At 37.2% G+C, this 10,326-nt stretch overlaps 1 long non-coding RNA gene across 1 annotated transcript; it reads right to left on the bottom strand.

The window, feature by feature from the left end:
* Window positions 1-2,486: 2,486 nt before the first annotated feature.
* Window positions 2,487-9,081, bottom strand: LOC308103981. The gene is made up of 3 exons (XR_013934783.1): window positions 9,010-9,081; window positions 5,541-5,633; window positions 2,487-3,770 (listed from the first exon to the last, which is right to left on the bottom strand). It is a non-coding gene; the product is annotated as an uncharacterized lncRNA (long non-coding RNA).
* Window positions 9,082-10,326: the final 1,245 nt, after the last annotated feature.

The following is a 10,326-nucleotide window of genomic DNA, read 5'->3' as shown; positions in this document are numbered from 1 at the left end:
TATGAGACAGAAATGTAAACAGCAGGAGGTATCAGGCCCAGAGTGGGCCTGTAATTCAGGCTGGGAGTCAGACACCCTTCCAGGCCACCCTACCCAAACACTAGGCTACATAAACACCAACACACCTGCCGCCCGCACTCACACACATGCCTTGTGGCACTGACAGCGTGTCAGTCCATAACAATAGTACATTTGTCTGAGATGTTTCTTGTTAAAAAAAAAACTAAAAATACAAACATATACCACACACTGCAGGCCTACAGTAGTAGTCACTACAACACTCACTTCTACTGTACAGTATGTCACAGGAGCAATCCATATAAATTCAACAGTTACAGCGTTATTCCTTTACACATTGGCAAAGTAATCACCGGAAATCATTATCACCAACAGTCACACAAAAGTTCTATATCCAGTGCTTTTCTATTCCCTACATACAACATACAGTACCATCACATCTTATCAACAACATGTTTCCCTCAATACAACAGTCACAACAGGACTCCTAAAATAATGCTGTGAAAACATGATAGTCTTATTTTGTCATCACATTAGCTTACCAATAGTCAATATGCCAATACCAATAGTCAACAAGAGTAGAATAACAATAAGAATAGTAAACGTAAACGTGTACAGCAGTAGACCTACTGTATGTCAAAAGCAACATTCAATATGAGTCTTATTTCAGTAACATTAAAAGTTGCCAAAGTCGACTCACTCAACTATGAGAGACTAGTAGGTTTTATGTTTGTGATGAGAGACATAATACAACAAACCACATCTACAGCACTAAATGGAATAAGCTTTGACAGTAACCTGTACATTAGTAGCCTAATGACAAGGTTATGTTTTACAGCTAAACATTCAGCCAGTGGTGGAAAAGTACTTGAGTAAAAGTACAAAAGTATTGGCATCAAGATGTACTTAAACTATCAAAAGCAAAAGTACTCATTATGCATTAAGTCCCATTTCAAGTTTTCAAATATATAAAAATATAGGCCTATATATTTAAAATAGCAGATCTACAAGCTCACAATGTGTCGCATTGTGAGCTTGTAGATCTGCTATTTTCAAATCACTTAAATGTATATAGGGCTGAAGTGGGTATGTATGTTTTGTAATAATAATCAAAATCTACAAAGTAACTAAAGTTTTCAAATAATTGTAGTAACTAGCAGCATTAATATAAATCCCTTGAACTAACACTGTGCTATACTGTATGTGACATGTGTTCATGTTTACAGCACTTTGCAAAGACCAGACTCCAGTTGATCTGTATTTATTCGACGGTCGCCCTCCTGTGGACATAATGAATAAATCCAGTGTTCCACTCAGTCAGTTGATAAAAACACAGCTGACATCAGGGCATTGCAACGTCCACTTCTGCCGGTATTTAAGCAGTGGTGGAAAAAGTACTCAGATATTTTACTTAACTAAAGTTGTAATACATACCACAATATAAAAATACTCTGTTACAAGTAAAAGGCCTGTGCTCAAAATGTTACTTGAGTAAAAGTACAAAAGTATTGGTATCAAAATGTACTTAAAGTACCAAAAGTAAAAGCACTAAAATGTTTGAAAATAGAAGATGACGAAGGAGTAACAGAGGACACACCGCAGCATCTGTACCAAGATAACAAAGAGAGAAGTATGACTAAGTTACAGAAGTGTCACTTTTTATCATAAGCTTCATGTTGAAATGTGTCGTTATAGATCGTATCACATGGACAGAAAAATCGCAAAAATAATCTTGCAAGTCTGACTAAGACTAAGGAATGTATTTAAACAGAAGTAAGTGCACAATGCAAGAAATTAAGTCTTAACTCATTTAGACATGGAGAGAATCTGTGTCATTTTTTGTATTTCTTCTATATTTTCTATTAAAAAATAGCAGATCTACAAGCTCGTAGTGCGGCACTAATTATACAATATAAAATTACCCTGTTACAAGTAAAAGGCCTGTGCTCAAAATGTTACTTGAGTAAAAGTACAAAAGTATTGGTATCAATATGTACTTAAAGTACCAAAAGTAAAAGCACTGAAATGTTTGAAAATAGCAGATCTACAAGCTCACAACGCGTCACGATGCGACGCGTTGTGAGCTTGTAGATCTGCTATTTTCAAATAGCCTTAATGGAATCGTAACAGCTGAAATCAATAATATAATCACTATTCTGATATTAACCTGCGGGCCGCATTAAGTGAAGGTAGGGGCCTCATGTGGCCCCCGGGCCGCCAGTTGCACATGTTTGAGTTAAAGCTATGATGCTGATATGAAATGTATTTCTGCTTCAGAAATATCCAGATGCAATGCTTCTGTAGTTATACTAGTATAATAATATAATACAGTATATAGTGTATAAGCAATGGCATTTACATTATGTATAATTATAATATTATATAATAGTATTAATATTAATATTAATATTAAATAATAATAATAATTATTATTATAATTGTAAATACATATTGTTAATACTAATGGATGGATGCTGCACACAGAAGCTTTATTATCAAAATACGGAATAACAAGCAGTGGTAAAAGTACAATATTTGCCTCCGAGATGTAGTGGAGTAGAAGTAAAAAATACTGAAAACTGGAAATACTCCAGTAAAGTAAAAAATACCTCACAATTGTACTTAAGTACAGTACATGTACTTAGTTACTTTACACCACTGAAAAAGAGTTTAGTCAGTTAAACTGATCGTCCCCTCACATCACAGCAGATACAAATTACATCCTGCACATGTTTCTATACATTCATTCAAACTTGCTCTGAGTCTGTGATCAAACATCCTGATGTGAAAGAAAGGGTTTCTAAAGAATAGGACATGTTGACGCTGTGTCATAATTAAACTTAAAGAGATAGTTCACCCAAAACAACTAACATTCCGTGCCATCAATAATGGAGGCAGGAGGAGGTATTAGTAGCTATTATTATCTGGATCTTGTGATCATGTCTATGTTTATGTCTTGTGTATGTATATGTTTACTGTGTCTTGGAGTTTATTATTATTATCTGCTGTAACATAAATTGCCCAGTTTGGGGCATAATAAATAATAAACTGAACTTGAACTTGAATAACTCTTTTTATATGGATTAGTCCCCCTATGGAGACTTGAATTCATGGATATTTTTTATTTGTTTTTGTCAATACAATAAGCCAATACGTTGATGACCAGTGGACCGGTAGGCAGCGGTTATGGTACAAAGGAGACTCTTTGTGTCTCCTACCGGAACCGCTGCCATTCATACACATTTTATTGGCCTAGGAATGAGACAAAAACAAAAAGAATATCCATGACTTCAAGCCTGCATGAACTTAAATACAAATACATTGGACATAAAACAGACAATAGAATTGTAATACTAGTCATTAAGCTACTAATATAGACTGAAGTATTTAAGGCGGGTCATGTTTGCATGTTTGGAATTGTAAATCAATAATATATATCAGTATTCTGATATTAACCTGCGGGCCGCATTAAGTGAAGGTGGAGACCACATGTGGCCCCCGGGCCGCCAGTTGCCCATGTATGAACTAGATGTTACATGAGGGTCAAACTGAAGCAGAGAGAATCCTTCAGATGATCAGAGCGACAGGAACCATGGGGCCGACCAGGAGCAGCAGGCTCACAGCAGATCTAACGGCTCCAGATGTGCTCGTGGCTTCAGCTGTGTCTTTGTTGCACAATTCAGCTTCGCAGCACTTCTTTTCGCCTTTACAGTCAGCCTTCACGGCACATCCCTTCACCACATTTTCACCCGCTGTGAACACACACACACACACACACACACACACACACACACACACACACACACACACACACACACACACACACACACACACACACACACACACACACACACACAGAGAGAGAGAAATATATTATTACTTTCTGTACTTAAAGGGATATTTCACTTTCAAACATGTTTGTGGTCATTTTATCATCTACTCAGGCTTCTCTGTTTCACCCCAGAGCGTTTTTAAGTTGTTGTGTTTTGTAAGTCGTTGTAACTTCAAACTCCATTTTAACCTGCATGAGAGATTCATTGAAAACACCCGTCCTTGGTTCTGGTGACTCATACTGCCCTCCTAACAGTGGTCTAAAGTAACTAAGTACATTTACTCAAGTACTGTAGTCAGGTACAATTTGGACGTATTTTTACTTTTTGAGTATTTCCAGTTTTCAGTACTTTTACTTCTACTCCACTACATCTCAGAGGCAAATATTGTACTTTTACTCCACTGCAATGTTGCAATGGGACGCAATGTTCTCACTAAATAAGTGTAGAGGAATATCTTGTGGACTTTGCTGTTATTAGGCTATTTTATCATTTCAGCCTATTATTAATATTACTATTTGGATAAAGTAGTACAACCATTAAAACCTACCATAATCATTTAAAGTTTTTTATCATGATCTGACAATGTCAGTGTGGGTTCATTCCCGACAGCCTGGTGCTGCTGTGTGCCTCACAGACACGTGGTTATCTGATAGATCAGCCTATTCTTCGTACCATGGTGTTGCGCGTTGAAAGTATCAGACCTACAAGCTCACAACACGTTGCAACGCGCCGCGTTGTGAGCTTGTATGTCTGCTATTTCCGATACGCAACAACACCGCCATACGGCGAAGCACAAATGAAGCTAAACACAGCTGCATCACCTAATCAGCGCTGCGTACGGGTGGTTCGCTCGACAGAACCGGGATAGAATCTGAACCAAGCCGGACTCAATTGATGAATATAAAACTAGAATTAACTCGTATGGGTCGTGGAAATTATACAAGCAAGCACAGTGACTGTCTGTCTGCAATGGATAAAGTGGTAAAAGTTGGTGACACACATTGCAGGCAACTAAGGCAAGTAATCAACCTCCCTTGCACCATCATTCATGTATAACATTAACAAAACAAAACAAAAGCTGTAAAGCCCACAACATATATTAATTTGTTTATACTGTGCGACGTACGGTAATAACTTTTCAGTCAGCCTTGTGGCATGTTTCCCCAATGCAATCGTATGGGAGTGCCTGCAGACGGTAGCCTGGTAAACCCCCCTCCCAGCCTGGAAAACCCCCCTCCCTCCGGAAATCTCATTTGCATTTGATTTCATGGAAATTCGTTTTCGGGGGGGGGAGGGGTTTACCCAGGCTATGCAGACGGGGGTTTAATGGCCACATGGCTGACTATATAAGCGAATTAAACGCTTGTTTCAACCCGTTGCTTAGATTATCTTGGCCGCTAAAAATGTAAACATCTAAGAGCAGGGGTGCAGACCTATTATTTTTGGATATGATGTGCGGAGAAGGGTAAGAATACCCCCCCCCCCCCCCCCCCGGTTTTGCAGCTGAAAAGGCTTGGAATGACAGACAGTCAGATTATGAAAAAAAATATCTGAATGTTTTTTTAGGCTTAAACCTATATAAAATGTATTATGGGCCAATATGTATATACATTTTGTAAATTCATGGTGTAGACCCTTTAAGTAAAACATTTGAGTACTTTTTCCAGCACTGCTAATAATAATAATTACTTGTTTCCGTGAAGCAGTTATCGTCGCCGGTTACACATTCTTTCTCCGCGGTGCAGTCCTTGTCCTTGCATTCGTGACACTTCAAGGCAGAGGCTAAAGCAACAGGTAGACAATATCAAACATACAATTATTCCATAAAGACTGTGGAACGTGTCTGTGTCTCATGTTTAGATTTCTTTGGCTATTCAAAAAATAAATAGCAGATCTACAAGCGCATAGCGTGGCACCGAGTATCACACACTGAGCTTGTAGATCTGCTATTTTTGAGGAACGAACTCGTGAAAATGTGTGCTAATATTTGATTATTATTCTTCCGGGGGTCCCTGGAACAAAATATTTTGAGATGGGAGGTCCGTGCCTAAATACACGTCATTTTGGGTGGCCATTGACATGACAACGTTATATATTATATATACAGTGATATATATAGCAACGTACGTTGTTTTTTTAACTGTTAAGATTTAGAAGATATTTGTAGAATCCCCCAGAAGCAAAGATTTGAGTTACAAATGTTCGCTTTAAATATATATATATATTCAAAGATTTGCCAAATTATTCACGATTTTTCTAAAATAATTGGCAGATTTACAAGCTTGTAGCACGTGCTACGAGCTTGTAAATCTGGTATTTTTTAATAGCCAAAGTATAAAATAATGGTTAAAGTGGATACACAGATGTGTTCCCAGATTGAATGGGTTAAAAGCTAATTACCCATTCAAACCTGAGGCCGATTCTAAAAATGACAGTTTTCAAATAACAGTTTTCTGAAAATAAAAACATATGTTGCTGTATCAGTGGTTCTCAAAACGTTTTGGCCGCCAACCCCCATCTCTCTCTCTCTCTCTCTCTCTCTCTCTCTCTCTCTCTCTCTCTCTCTCTCTCTCTCTCTCTCTCTCTCTCTCTCTCTCTCTCTCTCTCTCTCTCTCTCTCTCTCTCTCTATATATATATATATATATATATATATAAAGAAAACAATGTATGTATATATATATATTTGTTTTCTTTTTATATATATTTTAATACATATTATATTAAAGTATGCAAAAATATTCATAACTTTAAAAAAAAAATGCAAATCTACAATCTCAGAGCAGCACAAAGTGAAGTGCTGCTCTATGAGCTTGTAGATCTGCTATTTTTGAATAGCCAAAGTATAACAATATAATAATATTATAGTCAAAGCGGTTAAAAGATTGTGATGCAAAATGATGTTAAAATAATGACACAGATGGTTTCCCGGTTTTTAATTGGTTAAAGGAGTAATTCGCCCGAAAAAAATCACTTATTTTCTATCAATCACACACACCCCATGAAGCGATGAATTCATGAAGATTTAGTTTTTGTCGCATTCCTGAGACAATCATTTTATGATTAAAATGTCTCTGTGAATTCAAAGCTTCATATGGTGTGTGTGCAATTGATAGAAAATAAATCATGTTTTGGGTGAACTATCCCTTTAACCGCCCATTCAATCCGGGAACGCATCTCTGTCATTTTAGATTTATTTGGCTATTCAAAAATAGCAGATATACAAGCTCATGGTGCGGCGCGCAATGTGCATGTAGATCTGCTATTTTTTTTTAAGAATCGTGAACATTTTTGCAAATCTTTAAATATATATTTTTAAAAAGCAAACATTAAATATTGTGTTCCAGGGACCCCCCCCCCCAGCCCAGAAGCAAAGATTTGAGTTACAAATGTTCACTTAAAAAAATACATATTCAAAGAATTGCAAGAATTTTCACGATTTAAACAAAAAATAGCAGATCTACAAGCTCATAGCGCGGCACTCGGTGCCGCGCTATGAGCTTGTAGATCTGCTATTTTTTAATAGCCAAATAAATCAAAACTACAATCAGAGATGCGTTAACCCATTAAGACCTGGAACGCATCTGTGTAATTTTTTAGGATTTCTTTGGCTATTCAAAAATAGCAGATCTACGAGTACTGCGCTACGAGCTTGTAGATCTGCTATTTATTTATTTATTATTATCGTGAAATTGTGTGCAAATCTTTTAATAATATATGTTTTAAAGTGAACATTTTGACTCAAATCTTTGCTTCTGGGGGATTCTACAAATGTCTTCTAAATCCTAAACAGTTTTTTGAAAAAAATATGTTGCTATAATCAGTGGCTCTCAAACATTTTCATGTCAAGGACCCCAGAATGATATGAAGCCTATTTGGCCGCGGACCACCGTCTGAAAATGTTTTGTTCCAGGGACCCCCAGAAGTAAATATTTGAGTAAAATATGTTCACTTGGAAAAATATATATTCAAAGAATTGCACAAGTTTTCAAGCTTTTTCAAAAATAGCAGATCTACAAGCTCATATGAGCTTGTAGATCTGCTATTTTTGAATAGCCAAAGTATAAAATAATGGTCTAAGTGGTTACACAGATGAGTTCCCGGTCTTAATTACTTCAGTCTATATTAGTAGCTTAATGACTAGTATTAACATTCTATTTGTCTGTTTTATGTCCAATGTATTTGTATTTAAGTTCATAAAGTTAACATAAGTATAACTAAATGCATTTGAAATTAAATATAACAAAATATTTTTCAGGATTCCAATTGAAAAATAGCAACAAAAGAAATCTGGATCCCAATTCAAAAACAGCAAAAATAGCAGATATTAAAGCTCAAAGTGCGTTGCAGTGCGACGCGTAGATCGGCTATTTTTGCTACTTTTGTGTGACATAGAAAAAGTAGAAAATACAGAGATAAGAGGTGTCTGCCCTCTGACAGTATATGTAATGTGTTCCTCTGGAGTGAGTGTGGAAATATAGTGTCCCTCTCCATCATCACAGTTGCATCAGCCCTGATCTAGTATGATGTCTAACATGCTATCTGCGTGGCTTCAGGGGTCGGCAGACTTTTTGACACCAAGCGCCATGTTTGTCATTGTCTTGATAGTCGGTGTGCCATATCAACATTAAAGGGATAGTTCACCCCCAAAATATATATATTTTTTAATGGATCAGTCACCCCATGCAGGCTTGAATTCATGGATATTCTTTTTGTTTTTGTCTCATTCCTAAGCCAATAAAAATGTGTATGAATGGCAGCGGTTCCGGTAGGAGACACAAAGAGTCTCCTTTGTACCGGAACCGCTGCCAGTTATTCAAGTTATTCATTTGGCCACCGACCGCCATCTCAAAATATGTTGTTCCAGGGACCCCCCAGAAGCAAAGATTTGAGTTAAAACATTTTCGCTTTAAAACCATATATATTCAAAGATTTGCACACATTTTCATAATTTTTCAAAAATAGCAGATCTACAAGCTCGTAGCGCGGCACTCGGTGCCGCGCTATGAGCTTGTAGATCTGCTATTTTTGAATAGCCAAAGTGTAAAATAATGCATTTTTTTGGCTCAAATCAAAAAGTGACACAGATGCGTTCCTGGTCTTAAAGGGTAAAATTGGTTAAACTAAAACGGATAAGAAAGGAGAAAAAAAAAGACTTACCATGTGGTAGGAGCACGAGGCCCAGGATGAGTATGATCAGCATCTGCATGGTGACGGAGACAGAGGTTCAAATGAGCTGCAGCCTTAACAGCTCTTAATATCAAGCTTTGTAAAAGGGGGAGTGGCCAGTGTCTGCTTGGGAGTCGACGTGTTCATATGCACATAACTACTATGTGTGCAGTAATGGGAAAAAAAGTACTCACATTCTTTACTTAAGTAAAAGTATCATGTAGTGTAATGCTTTACAAATGTTTTACAAAGTGTAATATAATGTAATGTATCAATGCTGCAATGTAGGCATACTCTTTCACAAGTGAAAGTCCGGAACTCAAAATTTACTTGAGTAAAAGTACAAAAGTATTGGTATCAAAATGTACTCAAAGTACCAAAAGTAGAAAGTACTGATTATGCAGAACCATTTCACAAGTGTTCAAATGTATAAAATATTTTGAAAATAGCAGATCTACAAGCTTGTGAGCTTGTAGATCTAGATTGAAGTGGGTTATGTATGTTTTGTAAAATCTACAAAGTAACTACTTACCAGTGGTGTACAGTAACAGAGTAAATGTACTTGAGTACTGTACTTAAGTACAGCTTTTAAGGATCTGTTCTTTACTTGAGTATTTTTTTTTTTTGATACTTATTACTCTTACTTGAGTACATTTCCGTACCTTTCCGCGGGAATTTACTGGGGCACAGGCCCTATGCACAGGCCTGGTGGGACATATCCGGGGGAGGCATCGCATATGTAGGCCTATAGCCTACAACCGGAACTGACGCCCACTCTCCACTGGAAACTTGTGGATAGGTGTTTCTGCAGGCTTTGTATAACGTAGTGGTTCTACAAGCACATCAGAGCATGCAGTGCAGGTGGTTTCAGAGAGTTACTTCTCTGAAACAAGAGTTACAAGATCCTATAAATGTATTGTGGAAACATTACAGCAATTCATTGATATACAAAATAAGAAATATACTTTTTTTTACTTGTACTTTAAGTATTTTTAAAAGCAGGTACTGTAAAAAATAATGACACGAGATCTACTTAAAGAGGCACACAGATGTGTCAGTATAGGAAATCAAAAGTTGTTTGTGTGGAGACCAAGCAAGTCGACTTGCCTCTGTGCCATCTTGTTTTGACAGGGTGAAGTTCGCCGCTGTGCATGTCGGCGCCATCTTGTTTTGACAAAGTGAAGTTAACGGTTGTGCGCGTGGGAACATATGAAACTGCAGATAACAGCCTCTTCTTTGGGACCACATCCTCTGCTCTCCATGAGAACAGAGGATGTGGTCGCAAAGAACAGCATGCCTTGCAGACAA

Source organism: Gymnoscopelus braueri, assembly GCF_963280865.1.
Source record: "Gymnoscopelus braueri genome assembly, chromosome: 16".
In the NCBI taxonomy this organism is placed as follows: domain Eukaryota; kingdom Metazoa; phylum Chordata; class Actinopteri; order Myctophiformes; family Myctophidae; genus Gymnoscopelus; species Gymnoscopelus braueri.
This window is presented reverse-complemented; position numbering and strand designations above follow the sequence as displayed.